The sequence below is a fragment of the Schistocerca piceifrons genome, chromosome X (assembly GCF_021461385.2).
Source record: "Schistocerca piceifrons isolate TAMUIC-IGC-003096 chromosome X, iqSchPice1.1, whole genome shotgun sequence".
In the NCBI taxonomy this organism is placed as follows: domain Eukaryota; kingdom Metazoa; phylum Arthropoda; class Insecta; order Orthoptera; family Acrididae; genus Schistocerca; species Schistocerca piceifrons.
In genome coordinates this window covers 7,753,701-7,774,016 of record NC_060149.1, presented here as the reverse complement: position 1 = coordinate 7,774,016, position 20,316 = coordinate 7,753,701, and positions in this window count along the sequence as shown.

The window sequence follows — 20,316 nt, the reverse complement described above, 5'->3', positions numbered from 1 at the left end:
GTAGCCGAATGTTTCTCGTTCCAAGAGGCACATATAGAATATTTATACCGCATGGTTGTACTCACGAACCCTGTCAGCACCAGAACAGTATGAAGCCACTTTCATAAGCAGAGAATTGCAGAGTGATCTGGAATTGCAAAACCACTCATCAGCGATGCAGGAAAACATTATTTTGAAGCTATAAAACGTAGATCATGAAGCAATCAAAGAAAGTCATTTGTTTGGATCAGTCTTCTTGCATACTGATTACTTCTCGCCGAGGTTTCGTCGCAGAATTGGAAAAGGTAGCCTGGTTTCGGTGATGATTTGGGCAGCCATATCGTGTTATTCGCAGTGCCCCATGGTCTTACACGCCACTGCTAGCTACTGACGAAGAAGAATTCAAAGTTAATGTCCCTTCGTGTGTAGTCAATGACGATACGTATGGGGTTCGATTCCCAGTCAGCATCGAGCTCTTATGCACATTATTTCTAGTTAGAACATGCGCACATCTTGGTATTGACAGAAAGAAACACGTATTTAACATCCATTTTCGCTTCAGAGCAATGACGATAGGTGGCGTGTTCGAATTCCGGGAAAACAAAAATTATTCATTCATTTCGTAATTTCAGGTTGAAAAATCTCATTGCTGAAAAAATTTTATATCTAACATTTGATTTTGTTTAGTTAACAGTTCGATTAGGCGGTGGTTCGTATCCTCGGCCAATAAAAATCTTTACATCACGTCATTTAAAGTTCTTTATTTGTTAAAGAAACCATATTTAACATCTTTCCTGGTTATATAATAGGGAAAATAGTAGCTAGATAGGAGTTACGGTCCAATGCAAAGATTTTCGTTAGAAAATTTCAAGTTCAGATTTAGTATCTGATACTAGCTATGTGCGAACAGATACTGGGTGTCAGTCCATATCGAGACATAACAGTTAGTCAAGTCTGTTGAAGTTCAATCATATGCACAACAAGCTGCTCATGATTTGTAATGTCACTTGGTTTTGGATGTCAAGTGTGATAAGTGACTTGGCAACTACACATAGGTCCACGTGCTGTCATGAATACAGTGGAATTATTGGTGATATGTTCTAGAGAGTGAGGTTTCCATAGAGCACTTGACGCTTCTAGTCACCGGTTTCTAACTAGTTAGTTCATTAACCAATTTATCGAAGTGATGTTTAATAGATGGGGAAAAATTAGTCTTGCGAAATGATTACGGGATGATTTATTTGGTTGAGTTACGGGTATTAGTTATCTCAGATACTAAAGCGATTGGTTAATTTTTAAAATATCATTTATTTTAATAAATTTTATTTTCCAAGAATTAAGGATTGCCTCATCTCTAACAAGATATTTTCTGATATATGTAGTACCGTGATATTTGTTTGCATCTGGAATTATTGCAGTACAGAACAATGTTCTGTAGTGGGCACTTGTGGTAACCATTTTGTATAGTCAAACGACTGTGTTTAGAGGATCTGCAAGATATTCATGTTACGTAAGCTGCATGCAAATCAAGCGGAATGCAGCTCCGGTCGTTCGGATACTTTTGAGCATGATAGTACGCGTATCGCACCGTGCTTAGTACCGTGCCCATACGTCACACTCGAGGGTTGACTGTATGCAGGGGCAGAGGAGCGCCAAGATGGTTTGTTAGACGCAACCTCATGCAGGTAGTATGGTTTCCATACTACAGACCATTTATTCGATCATACAATGTTACTTAGACTGCAGTCTAACACCTCCTGCACCATGCAGCCACAGTTACAATATACATGGTTTCCTCCTAGAGGCTGGTACTGTTTCTTATACTTCATGCCCTAGCGCCCTTCTTCTTCATCTTCTCTTTTATAAGGTCTTACGGGACCAAATTACTGAGGTACACAATGCTTCCGTGTTCGTTGGTTGGTTGTTTCGGGGAAGGAGACCAGACAGCGAGGTCATCGGTCTCATCGGATTAGGGACGGACGTGGAAGGAAGTCGGCCGTGCCCTTTGAAAGGAACCATCCCGGCATTTGCCTGGTGCGATTTAGGGAAATCACGGAAAACCTAAGTCAGGATGGCCGGACGCGGGATTGCACCGTCGTCCTCCCAAATGCAAGTCCAGTGTCTAACCACTGCGCCACCTCGCTCGGTTTCCGTGTTCGAATCGAGAGCTTGCCGACATGGTGTTTACTTACGGAAAGGTAAATGGCCACGGGAGGCAAGCGGCGAGGTTGTATCAGGAGACCTGTCTCCTCTCCCCCCCCCCCTCTCCCCCCTCCGATAACAACCACAGCATTCAGCGTTTGCAACAGTGTCCGCCGTTTGTCTGAGACAAGGTTGCTTCAGAAAGCAGGAAAGCATGAATAACGCAGCCGAAATCTTCGGTCATCAGATTTGGAGGAAAATGTGATTAACACTGTGGAAGGTAACAGCGGTGTCAGTACCAGGCTTCCTGGCGGAGGTTCGAGTCCTCCCTCGGGCATGGGTGTGTGTGTTTGTCCTTAGGATAATTTAGGTTAAGTAGTGTGTAAGCTTAGGGACTGATGACCTTAGCAGTTAAGTCCCATAAGATTTCACACACATTTGACCATTTTTTTTGAAGTACCAGGCAGTTGGCTTGCCAATACAGGTAAGTCAGACGACTGTTTGGAATATTCTATGTGACAATTGTTACTACCCTTACCACTTTCAGTGTGTGCAGGGCTTACTGGCGACAGACTTTCCAGATCGGAAGCAGTTTTGTCACTGGTCTTTTTACCAGTCAACCACGCTTCTGGACTTGTGTCATTCATCCTGTTCACAGATGAGGCCGCCTTTACGCGGAGTGGTATCTTCAAATTTCGTAACAGTCTTCTGTGGGATAGTATGCAGAACCCCCATTGTCTGATGACAGGAAATCATCGAGTGCAACCGGAATGCGTGAGCCGGGATAAATGGCTACCGTATTTTGCCACAAGTCTTCCTTCCATGCCGCGTAACAGTCCTGAACTGTCGTCGTTTCTTGCGAGTGGCTTTGCCTCCCCTGCTGGACAAAGTGGCATTTATGATTCGGAGGCTTATGCGGCTGCTACATGATGGTGCTTCAACTCACTTCGCCGTTAACCTCCGGACGCATCTCAATTGTGTCTTCCCTCGTCGATGGATGGCACGAGGAGTCGAGTTGCATGGCCTGCTCGTTCACCGGATCTCAACCCGTGTCATTTCTAATTATGGGGCCATCTCAAAAGTATTGTGCATGCGGAGCCTATTTCGGACGTGGAGACACTGGAGCAGCGTATTCGTGCTGTCTTTGAAATTGTTCGGATGCAGCCCGGCCGATGTGAACGAGTGAAACAAAACATGCTACGGCGCCTACACGCATGCCTTGAGGCACATGGAAGCCATTTTCAGCACTTACTGTAACTATGGCTGCGTGATACAGCGCGTATTATACGGCAGTCTCTGCAGCAATGTATGTCTGAATTAATGATCTCTAGTATAAAAGAATGCATTTCCTGACGTAAATTCATTAGGTATTCTTTGTTCCGTATCCTCTCATCGATCAATCCTTAAAGTTTGTATACAGTGGAAAAAATTACACTGTATACTGTCTGTATTATTTGTAAAAATAGACGTGGCACTAATGATCTAACTTAGAGATTAATCTGCACGAACCAATGAGTCAAGTTCGATCTTTGTACCACGACTGATGCAAGGCACAAGGGACTGTGGGTGTCAGCTACTGGAACTCAAATGGTATAGTAATGCCAAAGACTGATAGTGTATTTACCATAACGTGACAGTGGGTGTCAGCTGCTGGATTTGAAACAGTATTCTAAAACCAGAAGCTGACAGTGAATGTGTATCATAACGTGGCAGTGGGTGTTATACACTGGATCTCAGCTACGTCCGCCTGACAGAGACCTGATACACGTGCAGCATGCATCTCTGCAATACGAAAACTAAGACAAATGCAAGTTTCAAATCGTCAGCAAGTCTCGATTTCTCTGAGACCTTGCTGATTAAGCATACATACACCTAGCACAGTCCCGCCCTTACATAAGCATGACATCACTTCCGGTTACATCTCTTAAACTTAAAACAAGTCTTAAGTCGCTTGAGAGCTTGCTAACTAACCATATGTAGACATCTCAGAATAGTTCCCTTACATTAGAAACATGTGTTCCCCACCCCTCTCCCTTGCTCCTCGCTTCATGTACACTCCTGGAAATGGAAAAAAGAACACATTGACACCGTTGTGTCAGACCCACCATACTTGCTCCGGACACTGCGAGAGGGCTGTACAAGCAATGATCACACGCACGGCACAGCGGACACACCAGGAACCGCGGTGTTGGCCGTCGAATGGCGCTAGCTGCGCAGCATTTGTGCACCGCCGCCGTCAGTGTCAGCCAGTTTGCCGTGGCATACGGAGCTCCATCGCAGTCTTTAACACTGGTAGCATGCCGCGACAGCGTGGACGTGAACCGTATGTGCAGTTGACGGACTTTGAGCGAGGGCGTATAGTGGGCATGCGGGAGGCCGGGTGGACGTACCGCCGAATTGCTCAACACGTGGAGCGTGAGGTCTCCACAGTACATCGATGTTGTCGCCAGTGGTCGGCGGAAGGTGCACGTGCCCGTCGACCTGGGACCGGACCGCAGCGACGCACGGATGCACGCCAAGACCGTAGGATCCTACGCAGTGCCGTAGGGGACCGCACCGCCACTTCCCAGCAAATTAGGGACACTGTTGCTCCTGGGGTATCGGCGAGGACCATTCGCAACCGTCTCCATGAAGCTGGGCTACGGTCCTGCACACCGTTAGGCCGTCTTCCGCTCACGCCCCAACATCGTGCAGCCCGCCTCCAGTGGTGTCGCGACAGGCGTGAATGGAGGGACGAATGGAGACGTGTCGTCTTCAGCGATGAGAGTCGCTTCTGCTTTGGTGCCAATGATGGTCGTATGCGTGTTTGGCGCCGTGCAGGTGAGCGCCACAATCAGGACTGCATACGACCGAGGCACACAGGGCCAACACCCGGCATCATGGTGTGGGGAGCGATCTCCTACACTGGCCGTACACCACTGGTGATCGTCGAGGGGACACTGAATAGTGCACGGTACATCCAAACCGTCATCGAACCCATCGTTCTACCATTCCTAGACCGGCAAGGGAACTTGCTGTTCCAACAGGACAATGCACGTCCGCCTGTATCCCGTGCCACCCAACGTGCTCTAGAAGGTGTAAGTCAACTACCCTGGCCAGCAAGATCTCCGGATCTGTCCCCCATTGAGAATGTTTGGGACTGGATGAAGCGTCGTCTCACGCGGTCTGCACGTCCAGCACGAACGCTGGTCCAACTGAGGCGCCAGGTGGAAATGGCATGGCAAGCCGTTCCACAGGACTACATCCAGCATCTCTACGATCGTCTTCATGGGAGAATAGCAGCCTGCATTGCTGCGAAAGGTGGATATACACTGTACTAGTGCCGACATTGTGCATGCTCTGTTGCCTGTGTCTATGTGGCTGTGGTTCTGTCAGTGTGATCATGTGATGTATCTGACCCCAGGAATGTGTCAATAAAGTTTCCCCTTCCTGGGACAATGAATTCACGGTGTTCTTATTTCAATTTTCAGGAGTGTATTTGCCGTCAGGCGTACTATGTCCGGTAAAGAGCACCTGTGAGTGTTATCCACGATTCCCGCCATCATGTTTATGTTCAAGACAACGTGATGCCTTGCCTCTATGGTCCCTCAATAATTGCTTTTGTTACTATATAGTTAATGTGGAAATTAATTATACTGTTCTATATAGAACTCATCCGTAAATAAAAGTATTCTGCGAAGTGCGGATCACCAGCGCTCCGTCTCAGCAATGACTTGCACAACTGTTAGATTAGATTGGATTCGTACTTGTTCCATAGATCATGAATACGACACTTTGTGATGATGTGGAACGTGTCAGGTTAATAAAATGTGTATATACAAGACATTATTACATTACACAAAATATTATATGACACTTAATATTTTTAATTTTTTTTTGGTTGTGGGTGGGGAAATTACCATCTAACTATATTCAAAAATTCATCTAATGAGTAGAAGGAGTTGCCATTCAGAAATTCTTTTAATTTACTTTTAAATGCTATATCGCTATCTGTCAGACTTTTGATGCTATTAGGTAAGTGACCAAAGACTTTTGTGGCAGCATAATTTACCCCCTTCTCAGCCAAAGTTAGATTTATCCTTTAGTAGTGAAGATCATCCTTTCTCCTAGTGTTGTAGCCATGTACACTGCTATTACTTTTGAATTCGTTCGTATTGTTAATAACAAATTTCATAAGTGAATTTATATATTGTGAGGCTACAGTGAAGATCCCTAGCTGTTTAAATAACTGTCTGCAGGATGATCTTGGATGAGCTCCAGCAATAATTCTGATTACACCCTTTTGTGCAATGAACACTCTTTCACTCGATGATGAGTTACCCTAGAATTTGATGCCATACGAAAGCAGAGAACGAAAATAGGCGTGGTAAGCTAATTTACTGAGATGTATATCGCCAAAATTTGCAATGACCCTAATAGCATAAGTAGCTGAACTCAAACGTTTCAGCAGATCTTCAGTATGTTTTTTCCAGTTCAACCCCTCATCAATGCATACACCTAGAAATTTTGAATGTTCAACCTTAGCTACCGATTTCTGATCGAAGTCTATATTTATTCATGGTGTCATTCCATTTACTGTGTGAACTGTATATACTGTGTTTTGTCAAAGTTTAATGAGAGCCCATTTGCAGAGAACCACTTAATGATTTTCTGAGAAACATCGTTAATTCTCGTCTGTTGGGTGTGATAGCTATACTTGTACCATCGGCAAAAAGTACCAGTTTTGCATATTCGTGAATACAGAATGGCAAGTCATTAATAAATATTAAGAACAGCAGAGGACCGAAGACCGAACCTTTCGGCACTCCATTCTTGATTGTTCCCCAGTTTGGGAAATCACCAGTTTTTTGCATATTATGTGAACTGGTTGTTTCAACTTTCTACACTCTTCCAGTTAGGTATGATTTAAACCATTTGAGCGCTGTCCCGTTCATACCACAGTACTTTAGCTTATCTAGCAGTATTCTATGATTTACACAATCAAAATCCTTTCACAGATCACAAAAAATCCCAACGGGTGACTTCCTGTTACTCAGAGCATTTAATACTTCATTAGTGAAAGTATATACAGCATTTTCTGTTGAAAAAACTTTCTGGAAACCAAACTGACATTTTGTTAAAACTATTTTTACAAAGGTGTGAAGCAACTGTACAATACATTACTTTTTCAAGAATTTTAGATAAGGCAGTCAGAAGAGAGACTGGGCGGTAGTTGTTAACATCAGACGTATCCCCTTTTTTATGCAGTCGTTTAACAATGGCATACTTTAGTCTATCTAGGAAAATACCCTGCTTCAGAGAGCTATTATATATGTGCCTAAGAATCCCACCTCTCTCTTGGGAACAAGCTTTCATTATCCTGCTGGAAATGCCATCAATTCCAAGTGAGCTTTTATTCTTGAGAGAGTTTATTATCTTCCTAATTTCAGAAGGAGAGGTGGGTGGAATTTCAATTGTATCAGATTGTGTGGGTAAGGCCTCTTCCATTAACTGCCTTGCTTCTTCTAATGAACATTTACATTTTCTCTACAACATATAAAAAATGATTATTCAAAATGTTTTCGACTTCCTGCTTGTTGGTTCAAATGGCTCTGAGCACTATGGGACTTAATTTCTTAGGTCATCAGTCCCCTAGAACTTAGAACTACTTAACCCTAACTAATCTACGGACATCACACACATCCATGCCCGAGGCAGGATTCGAACCTGCGACCGTAGCGGTCGCGCGGTTCCAGACTGTAGCTCCTAGAACCGCTCGGCCACCGGCTTGTTGTCTGTCAAGTTTCCATTCGCTTTGATGGTAATGCCGTCATCCTGTACTCTTGGTTGCCCTGTCTCCCATGTAATAATATTCCTAATTGTTTTGATTTTGTTATCAGAGGTATTAATCTCAGACATGGTGCACATGCTTCGGGACGTTTTAATAACCTTTCTTAATGTAGCACAGTAGTTTTCATAATATTTGGCTGTTTCTGGGTCATTACTCTTTCTTCTTGTTAGATACAGTTCCCTTTTGTGGTCACAAGATATTTTTATTCCTTTAGTAAGCCAAGGTTTTTTGCATGGTTTCTTATAATTAGATTTAACTACATTCTTGGTGAAACACTTTTCAAATTCTCTTAGAAGTGTATCATGAAATAAGTTATATTTTAAATTAACATCGGGTTCCTTGTACACCTCATCCCAGTCTAACTTCTGAAGATTTTCCCTGAAATTTCTAATTGTTGAGTCATTAATTGAATGCACAACTTTGGAGCGTAGTTTTGAATTACTGAATGGACTTATGTCATATACTTTAACTAGCTGAGCACCATGATCAGAAAGGCAATTCTCAACAGGACAAGAATTTATGTTTTTAAACTTATCTTGGTCTATAAAAGTGTTATTTACCAATGTGCTGCTGTCCTTTACCACCTGAGTAGGAAAATCGATGACAGATGTCAAATTGAAAGAACCGAGCAAGACTTCCAGGTCATTCTTCCTATTACACTCTTTCAGTGAATCAACATTGAAGTCCCCACAAATAATAATTTGCTTTCCCCTATCTGACAGATAGCACAACAAGGCATCCAAGTTTTCCGAGAATAAATGAAAGTTTCCTGATGGGGAAATATATACTGTTACAATTATAAAAGAGCCCTCCTTCAGTTTAAGTTGACAGGCACATACTTCTATATGTTGCTCTAGACAAAACTTTTTTGTAACTAAGCTTTTTACACAGTGTTAACTTTTGACATATATGGCAACTCCTCCTCTCACCTTATTCTCTCTACTCATATGTGCAGCTAGTTTATAACCACTGATATTTACCTTTTCCATATCAGACACAATGTGATGCTCAGACAGGCATAGTATATCTATTACATTATCATATTCAATATCAACTAAACAAACCAGGAGCTCATATACTTTATTCTTCAATCCCGGAATATTTTGGTGAAAAATGGTAACATTTTTTATTTTAGTTTTGTGAGAGTCTACTTTTTTTCTTTAATCCACCAATATTTTGGTTAAATATGATAACATTATTATTTACTTTACTGTTGTGAGAATCTTGTGAGTTTTGGACCTCTTTAGCACCTGCCTGCCTGAACTTCTCATTGGACACTGATATTAGGCTAAAAAAGAGGTACATCCATGAGTACTAGTGTCCCCCCTTATGGATTTAGCTAACAACCCTGCCAGTTTACGTTTCCTTTTCCTATTGAGGTGTATTCCATGCCTTGTGAAATCCCCCCTATCAATAGCCTCGACAGGAACTAATCCAATGTCTGACAGAGTGACCGCCCTACGCATCTATAACAACTCCATATTTACCTTCCTCACAGAGCGGTTAACCTGGGGATTATCATGCCGCACGAAGGCAGGCACCAGCCCAACATTGGTATGGGTCGTTGCAGAGGCTATTTTCACCAGGTGACACTCAATACTGTAACCCTGATCCCTATCAGTACTGTTTCCCACTCCATCCACTATCATCACATGATCCTGCTTTGAGAAACCCTTGCACAAGGAACCTATATCCTCTACCACCTGGCTACGACATGCACTCGGCTTGAAAAAGTTTGTGACCTGGTACCTGTGACCTAATTTTTCCTGCAAAATCTGGCCCACACTTCATCCATGGCTGCTACCTAGCAACAGAACTTTCCTCTTACTTTCTACTTTTTTTGAAACAGTTGGTTTCCTAGTGAGCTTCTGTTGCATCTTAACTACATCTACTTCTACTGGAGCCTCTTCCTTACTTAAATGTGGTAGCAAGGCAAATCTATTGGTTGTGCCAATTGGGAAACTGTCAGACACTGTTCTCTTTCTGTGGCCCCTGTTCCCAGCTACCACTCCCCCCGTAACCTCTTCTGTTCCTCCCTCGCTCTGTCCAAATCAGCCTGAAGGGCTCTAACTTTCTCCTCCTGATCAGCTGTAGTCCTATCTCTTGAGCAAACCCTGCAAATGAATGTAAGAGTCGTTTGCTTCCCAATTCCCACGCCGCTACAATTTCCCCAATGAAACCACCTGTGACAACAACTGCACAAAACCGCTGAACTAACTTTCCTACTGCAGCTCACAGACTTAGTATCCATGGTAGTTTGGAAATTAGTTAAGAGATTTAGGAAGTGATAACGACAATATATTAAATACAGTGATGTAAAAGGACACTAAATATGTTTTGGAAACTAATATGTAAGTAAACTATTAGCAAATGCACTTAAATTTGTGGTATAACGCTAAATATGCACGTTCAAAAATTAGGCCTTAACAGCCGAATGTAACCAAAACGAACCATAACGTGGCAAGGTTGTCTACTGGCCTGATGCTCTCAAATGTTGTTAACGATACCTCTGTAGTAACTCCTCTTGTAGAGCTGTCGAGGAACAGAGTGGCTTATGTCTTGAGCGGCTAAAATTCTTTGCATATTTGTAAGTATTATCTTCTACTCGTCGTAACACACACATTCACGTGTCGCGTGCGAACTGTGTGACTTATTCCACAATCCCCTGTCCCCTTTTGGGAATCTTAGAGTGTCTGCAAATCGCTGGGCCGGCCGGGATGGCCAAGCGGTTCTAGGCGCTATAGTCTGGAACCGCGCGACCGCTACGGTCGCAGGCTCGAATCCTGCCTCGGGCATGGATGTGAGTGATGTCCTTAGGTTAGTTAGGTTTAAGTAGTTCTAGGTTCTAGGGGACTGATGACCTTAGAAGTTAAGTCCCATAGTGCTCAGAGCCAATTGAACCAAGTCGCTGGAAAAGACAGCGGAAATTTTCATAAGGAAGGCGGCGTTGAGGATGTCGTTTGGCGTTCATGGCAAGTGCCTGCAGATAATCACCATCGGCTAAAACGTAGCAGAATACCACCTTCGCCATTAATTACGTGGAACAACAGGAATCCTTTTCACTATTTAGGTTATTCAGACTTCACGGAATCAGTACTCTTATTCTGATGATACCACAATCTCCAAACGAAACTTGCGAAACGGCTGGTATAGTTACAAGAGTTAGTCACAAATGTATTATCTGACAACGTCTCCACAGTCAGAAGACTGAGTACATAGATAAATAAGTAGAACCAATGGGAAATAAGCAATAAATGTCAAGAGTAATTAGTGTTGTATACAATACTGATTACTGACTGCTCTGCACACTAGTAAAATGGGCCATATCTCAACAAGGATTTGCTCCCAGTCACATGTCTGTAGAATATTTTTATAGTTTTCACCAGTATTCATCTACATCTACATGGATACTCTGCAAATCACATTTAAGTGACTGGCACAGGTTTCATCGAAACACCTTCACAATACTCTATTATTCAAATCTCGTATAGCGCGCGGATAGAATGAACACCTATACCTTTCCGTACGAGCTCGGATTCCCTTTGTTTTATCGTGGTGATCGTTCATCCCTATGTATGTCGGTGTCGACAAAATATTTTCGCATTAGGAAGAGAGAGATGGTCATTGGAATTTCGTGAGAAGATTCCGCCGCAACGAAAAACGCGTTTCTTTTAATGATGTCCAGCAAAAATCCTGTATCATTTCTGTGACACTCTCTCCCATACTTCACGATATACAAAACGTGATGCCTTTCTTTGAACTTTTTCGATGTACTCCGTCAGTCCTATCTGGTAAGGATCCTACACCGTGCAACAGTATTCTAAAAGAGGACGGACAAGCGTAGTGTAGGCAGTCTCCTTAGTAGGTCTGCTACATTTTCTAAGTGTCCTGCCAATAAAACGCAGTCTTTGGTTAAAATTCCCCACAACATTTTCTTTGTGTTCTTTCCAATTTAAGTTGTTCGTAATTGTAATACCTAGGTATTTAGTTGAATTTACGGCTTTTAGATTACATTGATTTATCGTGTAACCGAAGTTTAACGAGTTCCTTTTAGCACTCATGTGGATGACCTCACACTTTTCGTTATTTAGGATCAACTGCCACTTTTCGCACAATTCACATTTCTTTTCTAAATCGTTTTGCAGTTTGTTACCATCGATTAAAATTTGAGATGTTAGTAATTATTTTCTGATGGTATTGGTAACAAGCGTAGCTTTATACCGAAGCGAAACGTGGACAATTAATAGTTCAGAGTGAAAGGAAATAGAAGCTTTTGAATTTCGGAGTGCTAGAGAAGAATACTGAAGATTAGATTGTTAGATCGAATAAGTAATGGAGAGGTACTGACTGGAATTGGGGGAATAGAAATTTGTTGCAGAGTATTAAGTAGTTTTTAGTTTGGCACTGGAAGGAAGTGCGAGAGTAAAAAAATGTGGAGGAAAACCAAGGCTTGACTAACAGTAAACAGATTCAGACAAATGTATGTTGCACTAGTTATGCAGAAATGAAGAGCCTTGTGCAGGGTACACTAGCGTGGTGGGCTTCTTCAAACAAGTCATCGGATTTGAGAACGCAACAACATATTTTCTGACTTATTTACATTTTATATATTTGTTTAATTTTATTGGTTGATCAGCACATATTAGTTAGTTACACTATACGACTTATTTCCGTATTATATAAAATTGTCTTTGACCTGTTACCACATGCTTTACCTCGGTCATGAAACAAAAAACTTCATCTGAAATTTCAAATGCAGCACACAGGTGGTGTGGGTTTTTGCGGCTTCTTTTGTCTCTTTTGTTTTCAAACTGTCTAGATTTAGTAAAATCCATGTTGTCTCGTCTTGCAGTCTCACCTGTAGCAAAGCCAAAATATTTATTCTTTGTTAGTTTAGGGATTCTTCTAATCCGTGGAGTTTTCATGTGTTAATGTTGAATGTGCTTAAGATATTATGAGTTCGGGCTTCTGTTGACCTGAAGGCTCACTTTCTCTGACTTGAGATATAACGCTTAGCCTAATCTTCCATGAATCAGATAGACTAGTGGTACTTCTGACGGTGGAGGGTTTGTTACCGCGTGGGGTAAGCTTGTGATTACTAAAACGTACAGGATACAGTTAAAAAATGCAGTGCTTTAGACTGGAGGGGTAATTCCAGAATTCATGTTCAGCACACGCCTCTGGTGAACGGAAACAAATCACACTAGAATTTGCCCCGATCAGAAGCTGAGTGGATCTTAACAGTTCTTATGCTATTTCTTCCTACCAAAAACCACCGTCAATAACGTTCAGGTCTTCACTGTCAGACCAGAGAGGGGCTCTGACAGTGCACTATCACCTGGGCGAATGAAATTTCAGTCATCTTGGCTCTTATGGCTCTGAGCACTATGGGACTTAACATCTGAGATCATCAGTCCCCTAGAACTTAGAACTGCTTAAACCTAACTAACCTAAGGACATCACACACATCCATGCCCGAGGCAGGATTCGAACCTGCGACCGTAGCGGTCACGCAGATCCAGACTGAAGTGCCTAGAATCGCTCGGCCACTCTGGCCGGCTTCAGTCATCTGTTTTTCCATTTTCAGCGTGTTTCACACCGATTAAACACATCAAAGAAAGGCAAGGAAAGAAAGACAGTTCGAGTGTAGCGCCCCGTAGACTTTCAGGTCATGACAGAAGGAGCGTTAGCTCATACTGGATGGAACTGGTAGTTAAACAACTGGGCACTCGCGTCCACTGGTTTAGAGACGTCATAGTAAACTTAAATATCACTAGCCGAAGATGGTTTGAAACCAGTCTCCACCCTATGGCGGTCCAGTATGTTACTCGAAAGAGAATATTTCCAAGTGTAAATAAATGAGCACGATGAAATTGGGTGGGTATGTATATTGGTCAAAATAATGCAATACGAATTTTTTAGTTTTTGCACAATTTCATCTTTAAGAGATCAAACACACCCCAAAACGTAATACGGCATATTTGGTTTAAACGGAATATCCTCGAAATTGTGATATATAAAATACGTGTTTCATATATCTCAGAGGAAATTAACGTTCTTGGAACACGTATAATGAACTTTAGTAATAATTTGAAATTTCGCAAAATACCCATACACCATTAATTAATTTCCAAAAATGAAAACCGTTTACAACATAAAGACGCTTTCTCGTCACATACATCCATGTGTAGCAAATCTGTTTTCTTAAATACCATAAAAAAGCTGCACACAACGTTTTTCAGACTATTTTCAACATACCTATCTCGAAATAACTAAGCGTTCATTATTAGGGTAATTATTTGTTTTACTTACTTTTCTCTTATGTTTTAAATTGTTAGTCCACGTTTTACATTCATATTTTCTTTTCGTTTTTTAGTTGGCCATATCACATATGAGTACTCTGTTAATTGATAATAATAAGCAACTCTTTCTTATGACTCAAAAACCTTACAGTAATAATAATTTTTTAAAAATGATTAAAACGTAACTTTTTCACATAATGCACACGACGCACAACGCAACAAAAACAAAATGCGGCAGGGTTCTCAAATTTTTGCGGGTGACCCTCTAAATAATTTGATTTGTGTCAGGCATATTTCAGTACAGTGGAAAAACTTGTGGAAGAAAACTGATTACGTACTACTGTCTGCGGCTAGATTATATAGTTTGTCAAATAACTGACATCATAATCATTCAACATAACTAGATCTGGAAATATTCGCACAAAGTACTTCCTACACAGAACGTCATACATTGCCAATGGATGTACCTGTCCCATCGAGCCTTTTGGGGCCACCAGAGGAACAAGTTGCTTGTCCTGGGGCAGGATGCCCAAAACGGTCTGTTCACACTGATCACCCCAAGGATCTACAATAATATAGAGTTTTCACCCGCACTGTGAAAGAAAACTCTGTATAGCCTGGTCACACGTAACAGTTGGGGCTTCAAAGAAAGATTGTTGAATTCTCCGTCCAAACTGCCCATTATTTTCTTTTAAAACTGTGAAAACGGAGTAGCCCGTGTGAAAAAACCGTTTTGAGCGTCATATATTAGGACCAGGAACTTGTTCAAGTTGTTATACTAAAAGGCTCGATGCCCCAGGTGCAGCCATGGGACGTATACTGCTTTCGATGTTGGAAGAACTTTGTGAGAAGCTTCAGATCACGTTCAATAGAATATTTATGATGTCAATCTCCGCCTTGGAGTCAATACAATCAAGCTGCAGTCAGTTGTACATAATCAGTTGCCTTCACCAAGGTTTTCAACTGTACTGGACAATGCCTGATACAAACTCAGGATATTTAGAGAACAACCTGCCAGAATCTGAGAAGCCCGCAGAATTGTTCATTTTGCATTGTCTGTTATATATATTATGTAAAGAAAGTTCGTTCATTCTATGTGAATGGTGTACAAAAGTTATGTTTCAAGCATTTCATTACAGAGTATCATTACTGTAAGAATTTGGATCATAATAATGAGTTAATTGCTATGTTTCATTAACAATATACACGTTTATGAAAGGGCAAACAAAAAGAAAATAAAACATGAACGTAAAAAGTAAAATAACAATTTAAAATGTAAAACAAACATATGTAAAATAAATAATTAGAATAATAATGAACGTTTAGATATTTTAAATCGATATGTTCAAAATACTCTGACATCACATTGTGTACGGCTCATTTTCCAAAAATGATATTTAAGATACCATATTTATAACACATGGATGTATGTGGCAAGAAATTTAATTTATGTAGTAAAAATAGGTTTCCTTTTCCAAAATTAATTAATTGTGGTGGGGTATTTTGCAAAATTTCAGATTATTACAAAAGTTGATCGTACACTTTCCAAGAACGGTAACTACATTTAAATTTTTGTATGAAACACGTTTCTATGTATCACCATTTCTGAGGTAGTTTACCTGCATTTTTGCCATTTCAAGACAACCAGCAATCAATGCCATGTCATCTGTAAAGGCTAGGCAATCTACATTCCGTGCTTCGTTCTTATGGCCCAGGTAGAAACCACTCTGAACAGTCAAATTGGTCAGTTCCTTGCGCCATTCTCTCAAACCATTTTCAAGGACAATGTTGATGAGCGGTGGGGAGAGTCCATCCCCTTGTCTCACTACAGTTTATCTCGAAGCTTTCTGAGTTCTCACCTCTAAATTTGAGCTTGGAATGGGTGTTGATCAAGGTTTCTAGGATGAGTCTGCGGGTTTTCTTGTCTAGTCCCAGTTCCTTGGGCATGTTGTTAAGCGTTTCTCTATCAACGGGGGCGCAGGCCTTCCTGAAATCAACAAAAGTGAGGTCCGCCTTGCGGTTTCTCATCTTTGAGTATGCCTGTACAATTTTAAGGTTGATCTGTTCAGCACAGGATCGGTTCTTCCTGAAGCCTCCCTGATATTCTCCCAGTCGACTATCCAGTTGATCTTCTGCCCTTGTTACTAACGCCTTGGAGAAAATCTTGTATGTTACCAGGACAAGAGAAATTCCATGGCTGTTGTTCAGATCAGTAAAATCTCTCTTTTTGAGAAGCGGATGGATCAGAGGGCGCAGCCCCGAGTCTCCTGAAACCACGTAGGTAAGCAGGTAACAGGGCCGGATCCGCCGAAACTGACACATTGTATGTTTTATTACAGACAACAATATAATTATCTCTGCCATGTTCCTTATCTCCTTCCCCTACCCCTCCCATGTTTTAAACAAAAAATATTGATTCACTTATGCACACTTTGCTCGTGACCTTGAGCGGGACTTAGTCGCTGGCGCTGTGCTGGCTAGACTTTATCTCAATAAGATAAAACTTTTAAAAATACAATACACGAGAAAAATTTTTAAATCCACTGTAACTTCATATGCTATACTTTGCCTGCATGGAGTATTCATAACGTTTAGAACTGCTACCTGCTTCAAACGGGAAGATTCGGTCCCATCGTTTTTCAGACGCTTGCGGGCTTCGGAGGATTCGGTACCATTTTTCTGACGGCGGGAGGATTCGAGGCTGCGCCCGGAGCAAAGCCGTGTTCCAATGAGGTGGTAATTTCTCAGATGTCGTGGGTGATCTCTCTGAGCTTGCCCATGGGATTGCTTCCAGAACATTTCGAGAGTTCAGCAACGATAGAGTCCTCTCCAGCTGCCTTGTTGTTCTTTATAAGTTGAATGATTTGTCCCACTTCTTCCAATGAAGGAGGCAGTGAATCCAAGTTTGGTGTGGTTTGTTTGTAGTCGAAGTCATCACTGGGTGGATCACAGTTGATTAGGTTTTTGAGTACTGAGCTAAAGTGACAGCTTACACTACACTCGTTCGTCCTCTGTTAGAATATTGCTGCGCGGTGTGGGATCCTTACCAGGTGGGATTGACGGAGGACATCGAAAGGGTGCAAAAAAAGGGAAGCTCGTTTTGTATTATCACGTAATAGGGGAGAGAGTGTGGCAGATATGATACGCGATTTGGGATGGATGTCATTAAAGCAAAGACGTTTTTCGTCGCGGCGAAATCTATTTACGAAATTTCAGTCACCAATTTTCTCTTCCGAATGCGAAAATATTTTGTTGAGCCCAACCTCTATAGGTAGGAATGATCATCAAAGTAAAATAAGAGAAATCAGAGCTCGAACAGAAAGGTTTAGGTGTTCGTTTTTCCCGCGCGCTGTTCGGGAGTGGAATGGTAGGGAGATAGTTTGATTGTGGTTCGATGAACCCTCTGCCAAGCACTTAAATGTGAACTGCAGAGTAGTCATGTAGATGTAGAATAGGTGGCAGTTGTCCTTGTTAAAAATCAGTTTGGCCTGCGAGTCTCTGGAGTGGAGGCTTGGCGTATTGTATTTTCTGAGTGTCTGCTTGAAGGTTCTGTAGAAATCTCTGGAATTATTCTTAGCGAAGCTCTCTTCGATTTGGGTTAGTTGGTTTTGTGTGAAGGGCTATTTGGTTCCTCGAATTTTCTTAACTGTAAGCCTTCTTTGTTCTAAAAGGTTATCCCAATTTTTCTTTGTTTTCATACAATTTCACTTCCCCAGTGTGTCTGTCTCTGGGCTATTGCACTGTTAGAGTCTTCATTCCACCATGGATTCTTCCTTCTAGTGAAAAGGGGGGGGGGGGGTGCGCGTTCATTGGCCGTCTTCACAAGAGTGTCACTCAGTAGCTTGAAATCTGTACTGTTCAGTCTCTGGGTTTCTTTCTGTCTGTTCTTAAGTCGCTCTACGTCAAATCTTACCATCTTGGAAGTTCTGTGTACTCTAGTGTTTCTAGGCTGCAGTCTCATTTTGATCTTTGAGAGGTAGTGGTCTGAGTCCAGATTGGCACTTAATACCCTCACGTATCTTTTTGAGATTTTCTGGAAATGGCCACATGATCTATCTGAAATTCACCCAAGTTGGTGTTAGGTGAAATCCAAGTCCTCTGTTTCCTTGGCAGGTGTTTGAAGACTATAGACTTCATGACTAGCGCGAAAGTCCAACACATTTCCACCAATCGTTCCCCATTGCTGTTGGTTCTCATATATGCTGGATAGTTGCCCACTGTATTTCTGTGCTTCTTCTCTCTTCCCAGTTGAGCACTGAAGTCACCAAGCAGTATGACGGTGTGTGTGTCTGGAACTTTAGGGAGAATATCTTCTAAGTCTTCCCAGAATTTGTCATTTCTGTCTGGATTGCGTCTGTTGTCCTGGTTGGTTGGGGCATGTACGTTGACTACACTGTAGCTCTTGTTAGCACATTTGAGGGAGAGGAGGGATACACGACTGCTTGGGGAGGTGAAATCAGTCACTGAATCCAGTATCTTCTGACTGATTATAAATCCTGTATCTAAGTGGGGTACGTTCTTCATTTCCCGCCGACCCAATTTTCCTTTGAGGATTGCGTATGCTTGGGACTCGAAGGCACAATCATCTGTAAGTCTGGTTTCCTGTACTGCTGTCAGTACTATATTTTGTGTTATTGAATCGGTTAGATGTTTCAGTTTACCCACTTTGAGCGGTGAATTAGCATTAAATGTTGAGAACAAGCTTTGCCGTCTTGGTCTGAGTTTACGTCCGGTGATTTGGATGATCCGACTCATCCTCAAAGCATATTGGTGCGGACTCCTCAGAATCCGAAGGTCCGCTAACGTCACCTTGGGTGACGCTGGATTGGTTACCACCTGGGGTAGTACATTCAGCGAAATTTCCCTCCATGCTCAGTTGAAGATTATTCTTCGTGGGAAAGTGACGAGCTTTGTTAGTTCGAAAGGCATATTATTCGGGTTTGTCACACCTAGACAGGTTGCCTTCACTATGGCTAAGGAGTCCTGTCCATCATCCCACTGTCCATCCCAGTTTATTTTATTTTAAGCAAACGTATTTCCCCTAATGGCTTTAGACGCCGTCAGTGGTTTAAAACACAATTATTACTGCAATTGCTTTAGTTTATATGTATAGTTTTGATTTGTTTGTATTCATAAATGTAGAATTTGAAATAGATGTTTAGCTTAACTTAGTATAATGTGAAAATGAAGTTAGAGTAAAAATACTACGATGTAGCACTACATACCAATGTTAATACTGAGTTACACAAAAATGTTGCCTTTAAACGCGACATGTCTATATCAATCGATTAAGTGTAGCTGTCGCAATTATTTTTGTTGTAGAGCACACAAGACATCTTTGACAATTAGGTGAGATATATTGGATAAAACTAAAAAGTTATATAACAAAAGAGGAGTAATAGTAATTTTTATGTACAAGGAAAACATCATTGAACTATCTGCTGTGGAAGAATGACTGCACGTATTAACAGTATGATTTAGTTCAGTGCGCAAACAATTGTAAATAAATTACTCCTACTACTAATTGAGTCATTACTCATCCGTCAGTGGTATGATATAACTTAATTTTTGTATTTACTGAGTTGCAAACAGGAACGCTTCAGGTAACACAGCGAACAAATGTAAAACCTACGCTGCAAAGAGTTAATGAAGAAGGACACGTACCGACAACAGAGTGAGGAATAGTATTAAGAAATGTACACAGGTAGTTTAGTTTGTTTAGCACAGATAAATGTGGACAGAACAACATTGCGAGGAATAGTATTAAGGAGCCTCGACAAACAGTTTATTCTGTTTAACGCAGATAAATACCGAAGCAGCGATGTTCAAGGCTTCTATCACGCGAGCGGGACAGACACGTGACAAAAGCGGGCGGCATCGGTGGAAATAATTGGATGTCAGAACTTTCAGCGAGGTAACCGAATTGGAGAGATAGAAGACTAATTGCCAATCTGGTGACAAATTACAGCAAACGCCAAGGGCCCGGCCCCGGCAGCGCCGTCACGCCTCCCTGTTGTTTCGCGCCCTCTGCCAATAAGCTACACATTGCTTTGCTCCAGTTCC